Source organism: Pan paniscus, chromosome 5 (assembly GCF_029289425.2).
Source record: "Pan paniscus chromosome 5, NHGRI_mPanPan1-v2.0_pri, whole genome shotgun sequence".
Lineage (NCBI taxonomy): Eukaryota > Metazoa > Chordata > Mammalia > Primates > Hominidae > Pan > Pan paniscus.
Genome location: NC_073254.2, coordinates 102,757,401 through 102,778,103, shown reverse-complemented (window position 1 = coordinate 102,778,103; position 20,703 = coordinate 102,757,401). Strand labels below are relative to the sequence as shown.

Sequence of the window (20,703 nt, the reverse complement as noted above, 5' to 3'; positions counted from 1 at the left end):
GTTTCTTATTCAAGGTTGATATTCCTCAAGCGTAAAGAAGCAATTTGAAAGGAGAGGAAGAAAGACATGGAAGAGACACAGGCTTTAGAGCCAGAGTCCTGAGTTTCGATCCTATTATTTAAATGTCTAACTCTCAGTGACTTAGTGAATTTCTGTGACTTTCACCTTCCTTGTGTGTTTGGGGATGATATTTGCTTTTCAGAATTATTGGGAAAATTAAATGAGAAAATATATAAAATTGCTTTGAATGTGGTAGGTACTCAAAGATGGCAATTTTATAGATGTTCCCTGACCTACCATGGGTTTATCTGGATAAGTTGAGGGGTGTACTGAATGCCTGTCGCTTTCACACCATCTTAAAGTTGAAAAATCCTAATTTGGGGACCGTCTGTGTTAACATTTATGGCTAATGACAGCTTTAATTTAACATTTATGGCTAATGAGAGCTACCTGAGAATAACAGGCTGGAAACAATGTGCAGAGTTTACTTAATCCCATGCTTCTTGAACTGCCGTATGTATAGTCCAGTGGTAAATAGCTATGTGCCAAAGTGAATGAAATGGTATGTCATTTAGGAGTGTCAATTTTATTTGGAAAAAAAAACTTGAGAAACTATTAAGTGATTAGTAAGTTAAAACACTTGAAAAATAACATGGATATTCTATGGAATAAAATTCAAAGTTAAACATCTTAGGTAAAAAGCACAAGACTTCAAATAAATTTTAGTTTTGCAGCAGACAGCTCCAAAATATTCTGCCAGCCTTCTATTTCACCACCCTTCTGCCCCAAAATCCAGAGTGCTCACCCTTCATGGCTGTAGGGGATATTCTGATGAAAAGTTGAGAAGGATTAATTTAATCTATCCTCTTACTGCTGCTTTGTAAAGGTAACCACCCAAGAAAAGATAAGCTGAGATGATGTGTTGCAGGTGCTGCCAGCTCCTCTACTAAGTGATGTGGGAGTGTCACATGGACGGCAGTGACATCAAATCATGTTGACTCTGAACCCATACACCTGCCTTGCTAACTTCTCATGCCCATTTCTGAATGCCTGGTCCTCATTTGTGGGTTCTGTTTGAGGTGGCATCTATTCTTTTTGCCTGCCAGTCATCCAATCCATCCTTTCTTCTGATAATAGCTCCTGTTTTTTCTCCACCCTTCTCCTACTTGGTCTGTGAGTCTTGACTGTGACTAGTCCTGACACCTGGATTCAGGGTAGCCATGTGACTGTAGCCTGATTGTAAACTTATGCTTTTCTTCATGGCTCCTGTGGTGCCTTCTTTCCCCTGAACTTGAACCTGTGAGGATATAAGCCTGGAGCTGCCTGATGCTTCTGTCAGTGAAGGAAGCTATATAGAGACTCATAAATTATGTCCTTTGTTTTGTTTTGCCTTAAAGTTGTAGAGTTGAGTTTTCTTTTATTTGTATCACTCTGCATCTGTATTTACTCTTGCCTTTTCTACCCTAATCAATTACAAGAACTATCTACCTGTCCTTATTGCAAAGATTAATATTTACTTCTTCATGTTTCATGCATTTGTTTATTCACTCGTTTACACTTATAAAGTATATAGAATACCTACTGTGGCAGAGCTGATAATTGTATACTCATTCTTTTCCACTTTTTTTTGCCAATTGAACTGCAAGTTTATTCACAGCAATGATGTGCCACCCGAGGCCATGGGTCATGATTGATCTAACGTTCTAACTTAATCACACCAATCCTGTTCTAGGTGAATCACACCAATCCCATCCTCTTCTTTCCCAGCCCCCCTTGTAGCTAGTGGTGGCTATGTGGCCCAGTTCTGGCAAATGATACCTTAGTGGAAGTTTGCAGGAGAATTCTGAAAAGTTTTGCTTTACTGATTAAACAGCATATGCACAATTTGTACAACTACCTTCCTCCTCCTTCCTGTGACTGTGATGTGCAGAGCTGCAACCACTATCTTGCAACCATGATGCCCCCCAGGTATGAGAGAAAGGCCAAGAGAGCCACAGAAAAGACAGCCGTGACATTGTTGAGCTAATGAAACCCCACCAGTAGCCACTTCCCTCAAGACTTTTTATTTGAGAATTACAAACCTCTATTTGTTTAAGCCTGTGTTGGCTTTCTGTTACTTTTAGTGGAAAGCATTCCTAAAAGACACACCCAGAAATAATCAGGCAATGGGCTAAATGCTGGAAATAGATAAATGAAAAAGACATGCCATTTCAAGAAGTTTGGCACAGAACTGTTCAGTTAGTACAGTGTGATGATGTAATTGCTACAGAGTATAGACAAGGAGCCAAGGGAGCCCAACAGAAGGCAGGCTTGAAAGACATGAGCCTTGAGCTGACCCTTACATGGAAATGAGGGTTTTCTAAGTGGACCTCGGCATGGGGTTGGGGACTAGAGCAGTCCATGGAAGCTGGAACAACACGTACCTAGGGCTGGCTCAGTAGCTATAAGCAGTTGCAAGCTATAAAATGTGAGGGAGAAACCAGTAGCAGGAGATGACTCTGTAGAGGTAGACAGGGGCCAGATCTTAAGGACCCTTTTTTTCCACACTAAGGAATTTAGAATTAATCCTGTATGTCAGTGGATCAGCACCTGTATGAGCCACATATGGGCTTTAATGACAGTTTCTCAGACCCTAGCCTAGACCTACTGCTTTGGAATCTATGTGTTAAATCCCAGGAATCTGTATTTTTGAGAAGTTTCGCAGGTGATATAGGTTAAGAATTAATCACACAGATGATAACAAGATAGTGAAAACTTTTGGTCAGGGGAATGAGAAGATCAGATCTGTCTTTTAGAAAGATCCAGTTGTGTGCCTATCATATTTGATGCACAGAATACATCATTTTTTAACAACTGCCTCCTCTATATGACAACATTAATTTTAGTAATATTTTTCTGATTTTTAAAAAAAATCAGAAAAATAAGAATAAATTTTAATTTTAAAGATATTATTCAAATTCAATAAAATATTTTCTGTATGAGCTTAGAATTTACACTTACCAAAAAAACCTCACAGTTTGTACTCTTTTCACTGTTTGAAACATTAAACACAAATCAAAACTCCAAGTGGTCACTTAGAATGACTAACAGAAGGAACTCGAGTTCTGTTTATTCATCTTGAAATCACTATACTGTCATTGTTTGTTGTGAATCTCCTTTAGCAGTCCTTATGTTGTACAGTTCTGATGGACAAGAATTTCAGTTATCACAGTGTAGTTAAATAGCACCAGTCCTGCAACAACAAGGTTCACATTTCAGTTACCAGTTCACTTTATTAACTGTGAGTAATTGCATGAAATACAGACTTTACAGCCAGCCCTTCAGCTCAAAAATCACTACATAAATAAAAGATTCACATCATGATTGGTGACCAATCATGATACTTCTTTAAGAGTCTGTTAGTGACTGGTCACCGTGCATCTGTTATGTAGTACATGCACAGATAGTACAGTGTGTAGTTGTGTTACATCCTTCTTGTCCAGTGATAGTCCACAAGATATTTTTACAAAAATGGATAGTCAAAACAGTATATTGGTCAACAAAGATGAAAGTGTAACAAAGGAACAAAAGTGATAATGCTAGAAATGAAACTGACATCAAACATGAATGGAGTTCTAGAAGAAATAGCTGACCATGGGAATGCTGACACAGCCATCATTTGAGACTTAGATATGCAGCCAGAGGAACTTGGTGAAGGTGAATTTATGGACATAAATTAGGCAAGTGGATGTGACAAAAGAAATATAAAGATGTCTCTGAGGAAGTGACACCAGGGACTTCACATGAAGGGGACTCTTGGAGATATTTCATGATGTTGAAAATGCAAAGGATAAAATGTTGGAAGCTGATTCAAACTTCAAAATAGTCTAACAATTTGTCAAGGGATAGAAAAAAATGCTCATTCCAAAAATAAATTATAGGAGAAAAAGAAAGAAAACACCATTCAAACTACTTGTGATAAGTTTTTTTAAAACAAAGAAATAAAACACTAATTCACAATGTTTCTAATGTTTTAAATTACAATGTACTAAACAAATATCAATTTTACTATTTTTCATTTCTCTATTCTTTAGAACTGAGAGTAAGAGGGCTTTTAATGTCTCAACCAAAAAGTTTAGAAGTCACAGAAGAATCTTCTACCTTTTGATGATGAAGATCTTTTTGCATGGTTTCTGCTTACATGACAATTTTTTCAGTTCCACAGTACTGTGCAAACCAAGGACTGCCTGTATTTAAAAGTGGGAATGTATGATGCCTTAGAAGTTAGACATAAAAACTGCTCTTGAAAGGAGCTTGAAAAATACTTGAATCGTTACAAGCTTATGACGGAAACACATTTTAGGGTGTTGATTGTACAATTGGAAATTCTCTGATGAATTTCTATGTAAAAAATGTTTATGAAAGTAAAATGTCTACTAAATACACAATTAAAAATGTGCTAATTTGAAGCTCATGTATACAATATTAAAAGTCATTAGTAATCACAATTGTTTAGAACTTAGGCAGAGAAAATATTTTTGGGGGAGAAGTAACGTATCAGTGATGTTGTTTAGACTTACATACACATGGATATGATGAAAGGCAGACTGACTTTTAGTTTTATTATTGTTTTAAATTCCCTTTGTATTTGCCCACCTTAGGGCTTGCACTGGGGTGAACTGCTCCCACTGTCCTGCCATTGGTACACCACTGGAAACATCACTGAAGAAGCACTGTGGTGGAGGTGGAGGATGACACGAAGGCAGTGAGACAGAAGCCGGGTATGTACATAGGAATGGCAGAGAGACTGATTAGAAGATGAGCTGAGGCAGTCACAATGGAAATGAACCTATTTTAGGCTATTGGTCTTTGTCATGATGACCAAGTTTAATTCCTGCCTGAGATGACCACTGTCTCTTACAATTTCTCCAGCAATCCATCTCTTTCAGACCCATCCTTCTGTAGCTGGCACTGCTGATTATTCTAAATCTCCCCTGAATGTAGCCGTGAACCTGCTGAATGCCCTTTACCCTATCACTGACCTCCAGCTCTCCCCTACCCACATTTGACCCTCAAGGAGATTTGGCCATGTCCTCAGTTGGGTCTGACAGTCTAAAATCACAGCCTATTATTCTTACAAATTATAAGTGAAAGAGATTCTAGATTCCCTTATATTTAACTTCTTTCAGAATCTACTAATTTTGGAAGTACAGGTTTTGCCCCCATCTCTGTCCTGAGATGTCTTTTTTTCTGGAGATGACTATTCTTATTTTTCTTTTAGTTCATCATTCTGGAACTGGCCCAATTGTCCTACAGACCTGAGGTTTATGGTTTCTTTTGAGTAAACATAGAAATTGATCCTCCCAGTCTTAAAACTTGAGAAAGTTTGATTTGTCTTATCTGAGTTCCTTTCTCAGGAAATCAACCATCAGTCGTCCCAGATTATAATAAGGAACTGAAACTTACCAGATCATCACATCTGGACAGTGAGATGCCAGACCCCTCACCTAGCATGACTGCCTAACTGGCCACTTGCTTCCTGTTGACCAACTCCTCTTCCTTACCGTTCCTAATTTCTGTTTTCCCACACAGGATTACACTTATTTCCTGCATATAAACCCCCAATTATAGTCAGTCATGGAGAAGGATTTGAGACTGATCTCCCATCTCTTCAGCTGCAGCACCTGATTAAAGCCTTCTTCCCTAAAAATACTTGTTGGCTCAGTGATTGGCTTTCTGTGTGATGAACAGCAGGACCTAGACAGGACCCTTCGTGTTTTGGTAACAATTCTGCAACAACCTTTTCTGAATTTGATTCTTTCATCACACTGAAGACACATGTATTTTAATTGTATATTTGAACATCCTGGAAAAAGCCTGACAACAATACACAATTAAAACCCAGAATTATAATGGTATAGTTAGGCCAGAAGTTATAAATTAATTGCCTTTAGTACAAATTAATATCACAGATATATGTCATTTGGCCTATGCAGTGTTTTACATTTTTTTAAACCCATGCTAATATTTCAAAACCTTCATGACAAAAATCAGGCTTTTCTTCTTTTTCTTAAAAATACCCATTAATATTGGGTCTACATTTCCACAAGGTAGAAGTCAATTGGTGCTAATGGTCACCACTACTTTTAGACAGGATCTGTCTAAACTTGATTTCTATTTTCCTTGATTCCTGTTTTGTGATATCTACTTAAACCTGGTAGACATTTGAGTTTGTAACTCATGATTTCAAATTAGAGACTTCATTCTTATCAAGAGCAACATTAGCCAAAGCTATTTTCTTCAGAATAAATAACCAGACTATTGACTGTCTACTCCTCCAAAGATAACCTAATAAATTTAGATTTGACCAACACATTTATCTTGTGGTCTTTTCAGATCTCAGCACCCGTATATAAGAACAGGGTCAATTTTGCTTGGCTTTGGAGGAGAATTTGGATGAAAATGCAGAAGGACATGTCTCTTCCCAATTATGTGAGTAGAAATAAGTATTTGTAGAGTATGTTTTAATTTCCTCAACAGTAAACTATAATTAGATGTTGCCACAGCCTTCACTAGTCCAGTCTATGATGGTGTAGTATCTGGCAGTTGATCTGCAATTGTTTATGTGTTCTTCCTGAGGTCTTCTCCAGCTTAACTTCTCATCTGTACCAGGACACACAATAATTTAAACCACTCATACATATTCTTTGCAAATTAAAAAAAAAAAGTCTGCATAGTCATAAGTTGGCCAAACTTATTACATAGCTAGCTTACCTAACCAGACAGCTAAGCTTCTTCCTCTGAAATAGCTATCATTTGGGTTATTTCACTGCACTTAGGTTTTCCGCAAAAATGAAAAATACATCCTTGTATTATATTTGCATAACTAAGATGTCTATTGTATTGATTGTCCCAGAGCAAAGCAACTTTTAATTCAAAGTTTCTTATTTTAGGAAACATACTGAAACTTGCTCTCACATGAACAAAATTAAATAAAATTTTCTTTTAGAATAGTTTTAGGTTTACAGAAAAGTTGCAAAGATAGTACAGAGAATTCACATGTACTCCTCACCCACTTTCCCCTGTTCTGAATGGTACATATGTCACAACTAAGGAACCAGCATTGGTGAGTATGATGAATGTCACACTTTATTTGGATTTAACTGTTTTTTCCCCAACAGACTTTTCTGTTCCAGGATCCAGTCCTGTTTTCTCTCTTCCAGGATCTCATTAGATAGAAAACACATTACTGGAAAACACATTATATTTAGTTATTATGTCTCTTTAGACTTTGCTTGGCTGTGATAAGTTTCTTAGATTTTTAAAAAATTTTTTGATGACTTTGATAATTTTGAGGAGTACTGGTTGGATATTTTGTGGAACTATCTAAATTTGGGTTGGCCTGATGTTTCCTTTTTACAATCAGTCTGGGATTATGAGATTTTAGAAATAATACCACAGAGATAAAGTGTCCTTCTTATCACATAACATCAAGGGTATATGCTATCAACATGACTGGTCAATGATGATGTTAACCCTGACCACCTGTCAAGGTAGTGTTTGACAAGTTTCTCCACTGTAAATATAGTCTGCCTACTCCCCAACACTTGAAAGCAAGTTAGTAAGTGCAGTCCATATTCAAGGGATGGGAAGTTAAACTCCATTTCCTTGATGGGTAAGTATCTATGTAAATTATTTGGAATTTTTCTACATGGGAGATTTGTCTCTTCTCCCCCTTTGAATAATCTCAGGTTAATTCATGTACACCTTTGGCAGGTCCCCATCATTTTGTTTATTTAGCATATCCTTACTTTCTGGCACTACATGATGTTCCAGGGTCATTTGTATATTCTCTGTCTCAGCCTTAGAGTCAGCCATTTCTGAAGGAGCCCTGGTTCCTTTCATTGGAGAATGGTGTTAGAAACCAAGATCTGGGCATTGGGTGTGCTCATTCATCCTGGGATGTTATTGCTTCTAGAAGGTCCTCTCAGAGGGCAGAGCTAGGAAATATATGTATGTATACTAACCCATGTGTTCACACATATACAAAATCATTTCTGTATTTATCTATCTGTATATATTTTAAGTTAAACATGAATTCACACTGATGTCTTTGACCCCAAGCCCACACCACATGTCTCATTCTGACTTCCAACTTATCTATAACCTCTCAGCAGAGAGAAATCTGGATCCCACTATCCACCATCAATTTACTTATTTGTTCAATCCCAGTATAAGATTTTCTTATCTCCCTAGTTTCTAGTTATTATGGGTTCAAGTGAGATATTGGGCCTTAATCTCAGATAGGAAAACCCTTTTAGTTCTTTCAATGATGTAAACAGCGAAGCATAATTTGGCCACACTGTGAAATAAAAACCCTCAGCATGTTTCCTCAATTCATTGAAATAGATAAGTATGCATTAGCAGTTAACACATCTGTGCACACCTGGAATGCTATGAATTTTAGTTAGGGATATCAGGTCTAGAGGATTTATGAAGGCAAGTGATTAAACAGGTAAATATAGATTTTAGTCATTGAACATTTCAGGACTACAAATTTTGTTTTTGTGTAAAACAGAAACCCTTTGGGAACTTTAGTTCTACTTATTACTTGTTTGCAAAAAAAGATTTTTATAAAAAGATATTTTGCAAATTTGCACAAATGAGATTTTATCCTTTGGGAGTAACAAAAACCAAGGTGAACGATACTGAGGGAATTAAATTACAAAATGAGATAGCATAAGTTTGGGGTATACTGAACTATTGCATTAAGAGTTGTTTGAATGCAGAAACAACTTAATGTCTTTCTGGAGTAAAACAAATTCAAATTTCAGGGTTTTTGGAAAAATGCTAACGCAAACATATTATAAAAGATTTTTCTATCATTAGACGGAAGCAGCTAAGATAATGACTGTGCTTCTGGGTAGGCCTACAGTGCTTTTGGAAGAATTGATCATGTTCTCCATTGTAAGTTCTGCTCTGGGTGCTATAACTATATCAGATGTGGGGGTGTGATGTTACCTTTAGTGCAGAGAGATAAAGGGATAACATTATCAAATGAAAGGAAACCATTGAAAAGAGGCCGAAGAACACCTCTAAAGTTTGCAATAATGTAAAGTGTTGATACAATATGGTGTATAAGGTGGGACTATGATGCTAGGAAATGATTCCTTGAAACTTTTATAAAAAATATGGCTCATAGCCTATTGCTTTAATTAGTGATCATTTTGTCTAAAGCAATAGCCAGCTAGGTTGGTGAATGACACTGGGAAATTATAAATGGCAACATTAATTTTCTTTTTTTTCTCACCACATATCTGTCTAGGTTTATTTCTAGAGGTTTTATTTTTTTTATTTTTTGGTCTTCAGGGAAGCTTTATTATGATTTATTTGTTTCTTTTCTTTATTTTTTATTTCAATAGGTTTTGGGGAAACAGGTGGTGTTTAGTTACACAAATAAGTTCTTTAGTGGTGATTTCTGAGATTCCGGTGCACCCATCACCCAAGCAGTGTACACTGTACCCAGTGTGTAGTCTTTTATCCCTCACCTCCTCCCATCCTCTCCCCTGAGTCCCCAAAGTTTATTGTATCATTCTTATGCCTTGTGTCCTCATAGCTGAGCTCCCACTTATCAGTGAGAACACATGGTGCTTGGTTTTCCATTTCTGAGTTACTTCACTTATAATAATGGTCTCCAATTCCATCCAAGTTGCTGGGAGTGCCATTATTTCATTCCTTTTTATGGCTGAGTAGTAGTCCATGGTATATATAGACCACATTTTCTTTATCCATTTGTTGATTGATGGGCATTTGGGCTGGTTCCATAGTTTTGCAACTACAAATTGTGCTGCTATAAACATGTGTGTGCAAGTATTAATATCTTTTTCATATAATAACTTCTTTTCCTCTGGGTAGATCCCCAGTAGTGGAATTGCTGGATCAAATAGTAGATCTACTTTTAGTTCTTTAAGGAATCCCCACACTGTTTTCCATAGTGGTTGTACCAGTTTACATTCCCACCAACAGTGTAAAAGTGTTCTCATTTCACCACATCCATGCCAACATCTATTATTTTTTGATTTTTTTGATTATGACCATTCTTGCAGAATTAAGGTGGTATTGCATTGTGGTTTTGATTTCCATTTCCCTGATCATTAGTGATGTCGAGCATTTTTTATATGTTTGTTGGCCATTTTTATATCTTCTTTTTAGAATTGTCTATTCATGTCCTCAGCACACTTTTTGATGGGATTGTTTTTTTCTTGCTAATTTGTTTGAGTTCTTTGTAGATTCTGGATATTAGTCCTTTGTCAGATGTACAGGTTGTGAAGATTTCCTCCCACTCTGTGGGTTGTCTGTTAACTCTGCTGATTATTTCTTTTGCTGTGCAGAAACTCTAGTTTAAGTCCCATCTATTTATCTTTGTTTTTGTTGTAATAAACGGCAACATTATACTTTCAAGTAGTGTCTTGGTGGTATCTCCAGTTTGGGACTTTTTAATCCATTAGGTTGCCAACACTCATTTCTGTTGGGAACATATTTACTGCCCATCTTTTGTCATCTCATACTAGTTAGGGTTGAAAGGGTACTTAGAAACCCAAACACTACTGGAGAAAGGCTTTGAGAAGGAAACTACCTGGGTTGGGTTAAGTTAAATTAGATAAGAATACATGAAATGAGCAAAGAAGATATATGTGAACTAACATGGAAATCTCTAACAGATATATTGAAATTAAATAAAGAAAATTTCAGAAAAAATGTATACCTGTATTAAAGGGAGAGACTAGGGGATCATGTGGAGAAACTTAGCCAATTTTTTGTGTGGTGTATTCCTACAACATTTGATACAGTTTTGAAACCTATTCCATATTTTATAATGGATGACTTGTGAAATAAACAGCCTTATCAGGCTACTTTAATTTGGATAACCACAAACTGACTGACCAGATGAAACTAGTGCAATAGTTTGAATTAGTACCTTCTCAGGCTGTGTGATTGTGTGCCTATTACTGATCTTACAGTCATCGCTTTGGGAATCAAAAATGAATTACAGAAATTAAAATACTGATGTGCCTTTCTAGCTGTTAAAAACTGAATCTTTCAAAAGTATGGTTCATCTTTGTTACAATAAAAAGGGTTTTAAAATATTTCTTATTGATGTGTCATGAATCTGTCAAATTTGATAAGTACAAAAATTGATTTTATTTCTTATTGATATGTCATGAATCTGTCAAATTTGATAAGTACAAAAATTGATTTTATTTCTTTATTCTCAGTGGTGAAATTTTCCTTTTATTATTTCAAACCAAGAAAATAATATTTTATATTTTACTACTAAATACTTCCAAAATATGATGTTTACATAATGATTTCCTTTTTACAAAGTATTTGCACAACTATTATTTCATCTGGAGTCTCCAAACAAGAGAAATGTTAAGATCTAAAACATATGTTCTTAGAAATTCTGAAATGAAAGTGTCCTTTTAAATGTTTTATTAACAATTTTTCTATTCAGGCATTTTATCTTCTAACCCCAAAGTTTGTTATATTCTTATAGTTTTATTTCTAAGGTAAGATGAAGTTTTAATGACATAGAAACTTAGCAATACAATGACTCCTCATTATAGAAAATATTTTCATTAAAGAAAACTTTCATTTTAATTTAATTCAGTTCGATTCAACCATTACGACTGATTGTGTGTGCACTGTAGAGGATGCTATGCTGGGAGCTGCAGGGAATATTATGAGCAAAGCATTGTCCTGCTTTCAAGGAGCAATAATTAACACATAAAATATAAGCAGTTCAATGAGGAGCTTATCGCTCTGTTGTGGTGAATGTAGGAGAGTCAAGACAGAAAAATAATAAATTATGACACTAAGCAGAACATGATGATATGAGGGAAATGAAAGCAATGTGTCATGGGACTTCAAAGGAAGAAGATGATGCCCTGAGTTGGTAGGATTGGAGAAGGCTTCATGAAGGTAGTAAGTATGAAATGAGCCTTGAATATGAAATAGAGTTTAAAGAAATTAGGAAGTTTAGACATAGTCTTGGGAAAAACCAAAAGTATTTCAGTTGAGGCTATCTCAATGAGTTAGCCTTTTTCTTTGCTGTTGAAGATATATATAAATTATCTTATCAGTGAATGACATAAAGTAGGGACTCCTTTTCTTTGTCCTAAGTCTTATGATAAGAGTTATCATCTCATCCAAGTTTTTCAAGAAACTCTGATCCAGAGAAATTAAGTGCCATTCTGTAAATCCCCAGCACTTGGTAGAGGAGTCAGACTTAGAGCCAGTCTTTTTATTTCCAAGCCAGTGATGAACTCAGTTTACTTAAAAAAACAAAACAAAACACTACAAATATCAGTGACTCTTGGATGTTTCTTTTCATTATTTGGGATGTCAATATAAAGAAAAATGCAAGTGACTTTTTTTGGTGATTTGAGACTTTTTTCTACATTATGTCACAGTCTTGACTAAACAGAACGAAATAATAACAGATGCCATTACTAGGAGGCAGGCATTTAACAAATGTTTTCTCATTTAATCTTCACCATAAACAGGCCCAATTACCATAATTATCATTTCTATTATGAGAAAAATGATACTAAAAGAGTGTAATTGATGTGCTTAGTGTCATATCCTTAGCATTGGTGAATTCAAGACTCAAACTGAGGTGCCGAGCTATTAATCCACATTGCCAATTTGGAACAGTTAAATACAGCTCTTGGTTAGAGGAAGGTGAGAGATCCTTCTAATAATCCCCTTAAAACTACCTTCTCCTTTCTTCAAGGCAAACAAAGTGTTTAGGACACACAAATCATTTAGGTTATGCTTCCTCTAATTTCGATCTATAGGCTTTTGGGAAAGACAAGAAGGAGTCATTTCTTCACTTAGAAATGAGGAAAACACAAAACATGGTGATAAATATATGGGCAGTATTTTTTTTAACCATTCATATCAGTTGGAAGGGTTCCAGAGCCTCAAATCACTTCCCGCCACCACCAGCAGCACCATCACCACCACCACCACCACCATCAACAACAACTGTTGTACAGCAGGGCATCCTCTACTAGTTGATCCCAGTTATTTCTCCTTTGCTGGTGACAGCGCTAGACTTAAGCATGGGGTAAATGCTGGTGTCTACAGGCAGGGAGGAGGTACCTTCTAGTCTTTTAAGAGGTGAGCTTTCTTGAAGGCTGAATGTAAAAAAAATGTGCAAAAGAGATGTCCATGGAAAGTGAAGCTTTCAGTCACATAAAAAATGGAGAAAAGTAAAATGGAGATTTCCAGAATAAGGTTTCAAATGTACAAACAGATGTCCAGATGAAGGCAGGCAATTTTCTCAGCATATTTCTCTGTGTTTATTTCTAATTATGGTGAGTTTTGAGGTTAGTCCTACTCTTTGGTTATACTTTTATTCTCTCAATTTTGTCTTTCTGTGTTATGATCCCCTTAACAAGCAAGAAGAAATAGACATTTAATAAACCAGATGTCACTCAATAAATCCTAAGTGTTATTCTTAGTATCAGAAAAGCAAATGCAAACCAGTAAAGAAAAAAAAAAAGTGGTGGGTGGGGGCTGGATTTTAAAGTTATTCATTTGGCATAGTTTAGAGTTATTACTGACAATGATGCTCTTCAAACTAAAAAAAGTTCTTTAAAATGTGGCATAGAAAAGGACTTCTTATGGGTGAGATAAGAAGTATGCTAATGAAAAGCTAAATAGTTATATATTTTTCTGTCTATTTACCTATCAATTTATTTGCTATAGTTTATTCCTAAATTGCTCCTTTCTTCAAATAAGGGTGATATTTTAGAGTAAGACTCAGCATGACAAAGTGAAATATTGAAAGGCAGCAGGCACTTTAGATTTAGTCAATGGCCATTCCCCTTCTTTGAAAATAGAATGCTGGTTTTTGTTTGCTCTCCTACTATGAGCATCTCTTTCAAGGATAGCTGGACTCTTCCCCAACCAAAGAGGTAACCCTTAATTGTTTTAAGCTAATTACAGTGGTCTCATTATTTTTTTTCCAAGTAATTGGTGAAACCATGTGTAATTTACAAAGTTTTGGCCAAGAAAACATGAAAGGATATCTCCCAAGAGCGTCTGGGAAGGTTTTTATCACTGTATTAAAAAAAAAAAAAAAAGGACAAAGACAGGGTAGATGTATCCTCAAGGAATACTTGAAACTGAGTCAGATATCTGGAGGCTATGAGGGGGAGTCAGCCTAACAGTCAATATCCTGGGGATCAGCAGATGGCACAGCAGAAAATGGAAGGAACCTGCTTTTATGATGACCTCATTGAACTATTTGATTACCCATCCCTAAAACTGACCTACTTATGTGAGATAATAGCGTCCTTGTAAATCTCTTCTGGCTGTGATTTCTCTGATTTGCAGATGAAAGCACTCTGATTGGCACAAGTGTCAACTTTTTTTTTTCAGAATTATATTTAACTATTACCCAGTTTGAACTTATTCCTAATTTTGCCTCGTATTCTCCACCTAAAATGCTCTTCTTGTCTTCTTGGACCATTCAGAGCCTGAAATCTCTGTGTGTATGTATCTCTGAAATCTCTCAGTATGTATGAAACCTTCCCTAAAACTTCCTGCAGGAGCCCTCTCTTCTTAACATCTAGAAAAGTGCTTCTCAAACTTTAATGTTCATTCGTGTCATCTGGGGCTCTTATAAAAATGCAGATTCTGATTCAGTAAGTCTGGAGTGGGACCCAAGATTTTGAGTTTTCAAAAGCTCCCAGGGGTTACCATGCTGCTCATCCAGGGAGCACACTTTGAGTAACAAGAACACTCTTACTGGTAACACTCACTTGATACTAGATCACATGCAAGCAATAATGCATGTTATTTAGTTTCATGAGTTTATGTTTCCTCTTTCCAACTAAATTTTAAATTTTTCAAGGGCAGGGGTCATTCTTTCTCATTTTTTGGTTTCATGACAACACTCAACACAGTGAATCTGTTAAGCAAAGAAGGGATGAATCAATTAATGAAAAGGAAATTAAGTTAAATATAACCATGTTTTTGATAAAGAGGAATCCACTATCTTAAATAACTATCAATAAGATGATTTGTTCTGTCTTTGGTAATTGACAAAATACTTACAATACTTCTGTAGAGAATTAAAAATTCTAGACAAAATATTTTAAAAAATTATTTGCCTGATGGCACTGGAAAGTGAACAAAAGCAGGCAAATACTGGAGGGGAAGTGACACTAAATTAAATAAATATCATTTAGTGATATTTTTTCTTTTTGCCTGAGTACAGGTCCCAGTCTGCTATGCAGAGTGGCTATTAAAGTACTTCATACAGTCTTACTGTTTAAAAGAAGTAAATTACAGAGTTCAGAGAAACCACAGCCACTGGAAAATGAAGGAGAAATCTTGGAGAAGAAAGAGCCAGAGATGGGGAGTCCACAATGCTGTTCATAAACTCTTTTCAAATTTCTGGGTGGTCTCAAATCATGCATGTGGGACAGACTCCTAGCAGCTCAGCTATGGTAAAGGAATTGAACTGGTAAAGGAATTTGAGCTACCATTCACCATAGAAAATATAGAGTTTTCAGTCTGAGTTCAGCCAATTTAACTGACTGCTCTAACAACAAAATTAATACTCTTCAAAGGAACATAACAGAATCCAGAGTCTGTATAACATATTATTCACAGTGCTCGAAATATAATGAAAAAGTACTTGCCATACAAAGAAATAAGAAAACTTAACCAATAGACTTTCTCATGAAAAAAGACAAGAGACTGACCCTGAGATAATCCAGATGTTGGAATTAGCAGATGCAGATTTTAAAGAAACAATTACACCTATTTTTGAGTATATAAAGGAAAATTTTCCCGTATAATAAATTAAAAGGTAATAATTCTTAATAGAAAAATAGAAATTATAAAAAGGTATCAAATGGGAATTCTAGAACTGAAAAATACATTCTCTGAAGTTTAAAAATTCCACTGCATAGGCTTAAAAGAAGAATGCATATGATAGGAGAAAAAGTCAGTTTATTCTGAAGCTAAATCCTCCGAATTCAATGAGGTGATTTGGTTCTATGATTCCTAGTTTGAACCTTAGAAACGACAGTTATGGCTGGTCTAAAGATTTTCCAATTACTTTTTTTTTTTTTTTTTGAGATGGAGTCTCACTTTGTCACACAGGCTGGAGTGCAGTGGCGTGATGTCGGCTCACTGCAACCTCTGCCACCTGGGTTCAAGCGATTCTCCTGCCTCAGCCTCCCAAGTAGCTGGGATTACAGGTGCCTGCCACTGCGCCCAGCTAATTTTTGTATTTTTAGTAGAGATGGGGTTTCACCGTCTTGGCCAGGCTGGTCTTGAACTCTTGACCTCGTGATCCACCCGCCTCAGCCTCCCAAAGTGCTAGGATTACAGGTGTGAGCCACTGTGCCCAGCCTCCAATTACCTTTTTAAGGACCCCAGGAATCCACTCTTTTTCTGGGTCAAGGATCTTAAAACTCAGGAAAATTCAAGGAGTTTTTAGTGTTCTTACCTTTGCTAAACAACAGTTGGAAATCTTCAGTGAGCCTAGAAGAGATATGCCAACCAGGGATTTTTCAAGTATCTGCTTGATGGCAGCCCCATTAGCAATGCCCTAGAATGTACTGAATGACACAAACCTAATTAGACTGATTAGAATCTGATCAGTTCTGAGAATGCAATTAAGCAATGCTGCTGCTTAGTTAGTGTTATATCACTCCCAGAATAACAGAAATATTTGATGTTGCTGAAAGAGAAGGGAGAACTTGAAAGGAATTAAAAAGTAGACGCATCACCAGTTGGCAGCCACTGTAGTAATAATAATTTTAGCCAAGAACCAAGAAAGAAACTAATGGTTGAAAATTTGATGAAAAATAGGACATTTACATCACATCAAAGTAGGTCTCCAGAAGGTATTTATTAATTACAAAGGGAAAAAAGATTTACACTGAGGAAACATGGCAGAAATCACCTTAAGTAAGTGATCAAAGTAAATGTCACTAATAATGAGACAGAGATATCATGTGCTTCTTCTTATTATGCTCTGAAAAGGACACAACACTTTACTTCTGTGCTAATCCTTCCATAAATGCATAACCTATTTATGAGGAAACATCAGATAACCCCAAACTGAGGGCTTGTATACCTTGAATGTCAAGGTCATGAAAGACAAAGAAAGATTGAGGAATTATAAGGTGATAAAGAGACATGACGACTAAATGCAATATATAATTCTGGATCAGAAAAAAAAGACATTTTCTTCCTTTTGCTATCAAGGACATTAGTGGAATAATTAGTGAAATTTGACTAAATTCCGTAGATTAGATAATAGTCACATAAATAGTAAGTTCTTGATTTTGATAATTAAACTGTGCTTGTAAAAGAATGCGCTTGCCCTTGTTTTCTAATTAACTTTTTGTTTTAGTTTCACAGTGCAATTGAGCAGATAGGACACATACCCCTGTCCTCACATATGTACAGCCTCCCCCACTATTGACATCTTGCACCACAGTGGTACATTTCTTACAAACAATGAACCTGCATTGACATATCATTGTCACCCAAAGCTCATAGTTTACATTAGGGTTCACTCTCGGTGTTGTACATTCTATGAGTTTTGACAAATGTGTAATGACATGTATTCACCATCATAGGCCCTAAAAATCCTGTATGCTCTGCTATTTTTGCCTTCTTCCTCCCAACCCCTGGTAACCACTCATCTTTTTACTGTCTCTATAGTTTTGCCTCTTTCAGAATGTTATATTGTTGGAATCATACAGTATGTTAGCCTTTTTGGATTGGCTTCTTTCAATGATAGCAATGTAGATTTAAGGTTCCTCTGTATCTTTTTGCGGCTTGAGAGCTCATTTATTTTTACTGTTAAATAATATTCCATTGCCTGAATGTATAACAGTTTATTTACATATTCACCTACTGAAGGACATCTTGCTTGCTTCGAAGTTTTGGCAATTGCGAATAAAGTTGCCATAAACATTAATGTCCCAGTTTTTATGTGGACATAAAAGTTTTTAACTCATTTGGGTAAATATCAAGGAGCATGATTTCTAGATCACATGATAAAAGTATATTCAGTGTTGTAAGAAACTGGCAGATGATTTTCCAAAGTGTCTTTTCCATTTTGCATTCCCAGGAAAAATGAATGAGAGTTTCTGTTGCTCCACATACTCATCAGCATTTGGTGTTGTCACTGTTTTGGATTTTAGCCATTCTAATAGGTGTGTAGTCATTGTTTCTAAGAAACATACATGAAAGTATTTGGCATTGCAAAGTAAGGAGGCATTACAATATAATCTTACATGGGTCTGAAAAAACATGCATTTCTGTGCGTGTATAGCGCACACTAGGCACTCACAAAATAAGAGATCTGTTATGATATACATATGTTTCCTAGCTTCATCTGGTTTTCCTCCTTCTCCTAATCTTCAAATTCTCTCTCTCTCTCTCTGTGTCACATCCAGAATAACAGAGAGGAGGTATTATTATGGCCAGGGTTAGTGGAAGTAAGAGAAACACATTCTAATTCCTTATGGCTCTGATCATAAATTCTAGAGCAATAGTTTTCAAATATGGCTGCACACTGGAATCATCTGAAGTGTTTCAAAAAATTCAGATGCATAATACGAACCATGCATAGGTAAAAACATTTATTCAAAATATAAAATAGAACAATAATATAATGTAACAAAATATACAAAGTTCATTAATATTGTTTCAGATTTCATATTGCAACTAATATGTAAGAAACTACCATTTGTAGAATTTCGGTGTAATATCAAGAACACCCACAGCTAACTGAAAATACTCCTTTCTTTTCCAACTACATGTCATGTGGGCCAGTTTTTCTTCAAATGTTTCAACCCAACAATTTATTGCAACATATCGAGTGCAGAAATGGATATGAGAATCTAGTGTTCTGTTTTAAGCCAGAAATTAAAGAGATCTGACCGGGTGCAGTGGCTTATGCCTGTAATCCCAGCACTTTGGGAGGCTGAGGCAGGCAGATCACTTGAGGTCAGGAGTTAGAGACCAGCCTGGCCAACATGGTGAAACTCCGTCTCTACTAAAAATACAAAAATTAGCTGGACATGGCGGTGCATGCTTGTAATCCCAGGTACTCGGGAGGCTGAGGCAGGAGAATCACTTGAACCCAGAGGCAGAGGTTGCAGTGAGCCCATATTGTGCCACTGCACTCTAGACTGGGCTACAGAGAGAGACACCATCTCAACCAAAAAAAAAAAAAAGAAATTAAAAAGATTCAAAAAATGCTAAATAATATAAGTCTGTTCACATTTGAGGAGAAAATATGGATTTATTTTTATAAAAATATGTTATTTATGCCAATATGAAATGAGTATATTGTTATTTTAGTAAATTAATAGATAAATTATTTTTCCATTTTAATTTCTTAAATTTTGATAGGTATGATTAATATAAATAAAACCCTTTGGGGTCTTCAGTAAGTTTTAAGAATGTAACAGCATTATGAGATTATGCTGATCCAACAATCTTCATTTGGGAGTATCAGGAAAAACTTCCTAGCATTTGATAGAGCTTTTGTGGCTTGGCTGGGGATTTGGCAATTGAAGATTAGGGTTGGGCATATAAGAGGATGTTCTAGACAGAGGGATCAGTATGAGCTGAGGCCCAGAGGTGTGAAAGTTTGGAGAGAATTTGGGAAACAATGAATAGTCAGTCCATTTCAATTCAACTATCTACAGAGCACCCTTTGGGTGGTAGGTGGATGCTGTGTGTAGTGCCAGAGAGTAAGACACTATCTCTACCCTCAAACTCACAGTTCGTATTGGTGGGAGAATTATATTTTGAGTGGAAAAGCAGTCAACAATACACGTGGCCTGACCTCAACGTTATTTTCCCAGGTGCTTTCTTTTTTTAAAAAACAATTTGCTTAATTTCATAATTCCTCATTTATGAGACTATGCAACAACTTAGATTTAATTAACTATAATGACTTTAGACTTTATTGTTTAGGCAACCTTTAGCAACAATGTCCATTTTTCTTTGTGGGCACCTTTTTCTTTATGCAGCCAGTTTTACAAGAAGCAGGTGAAATTCTTCAGCTGATATATGAGCAAGTTATGTCCATTAAAATTAATGAGAGCTGACTATGTGCACTGAGGGAAGAATATACTTCAAAAAGTTAATTTACACAAGTTTCTTGTTACGTTTTCATTGTAGGATTTCTTTTTCAATTATGCTTAATGAATTGTATTGAATGCCCTGTCTCTAAGGTTAGTGACATTAAATATGCTTCTAGTTCTGTTTCATGTCTTAGGCTGTCCAAAGCAATCTTTTAGAAGTGGAATTAATCTTATCACCTATGATGTTTAGACAAATGTAACGGTTTTCAATATAGTTCAATACCAAAGTCTCCACAGAAAGAGAATTCGATTAAGAGACTAGTAAAGGAGACAGAACAGATTGCTTGTAAAACATGTGACTTTTGGAGATAATAAGTGACACTTTATTTATTAAAAGAGCATTTCTGGTTAGAAAAATAAACAAAACCATCACATAACTGTGGGGATCTTCAGGGGAGGAAATGGGCCTTTTCTCCCAGGGATGCTTTCACGGGTTGTGCACAGTTTGTCAATAAACCTTGGTTTCATTAAAGAGTGTTCATCCTCATACTAATAAACCAAATTTGCCGAGAAACCCCAGAAC

The 20,703-nt window shown here is 36.0% G+C and overlaps 1 protein-coding gene across 1 annotated transcript in view; it reads left to right on the top strand.

Annotated features, from left to right (window-relative positions):
* The window catches only part of UBE3D (ubiquitin protein ligase E3D), a 474,449-nt gene that overhangs the window by 388,784 nt on the left and 64,962 nt on the right, over positions 1-20,703 (top strand). Inside the window, exons 14-16 of the mRNA XM_063605398.1 lie at positions 4,641-4,760; positions 5,572-5,760; positions 6,376-6,471. The gene's annotated coding sequence lies outside the window, so the exon portion shown is untranslated. The remainder of the gene's footprint in view (positions 1-4,640; positions 4,761-5,571; positions 5,761-6,375; positions 6,472-20,703) is intronic.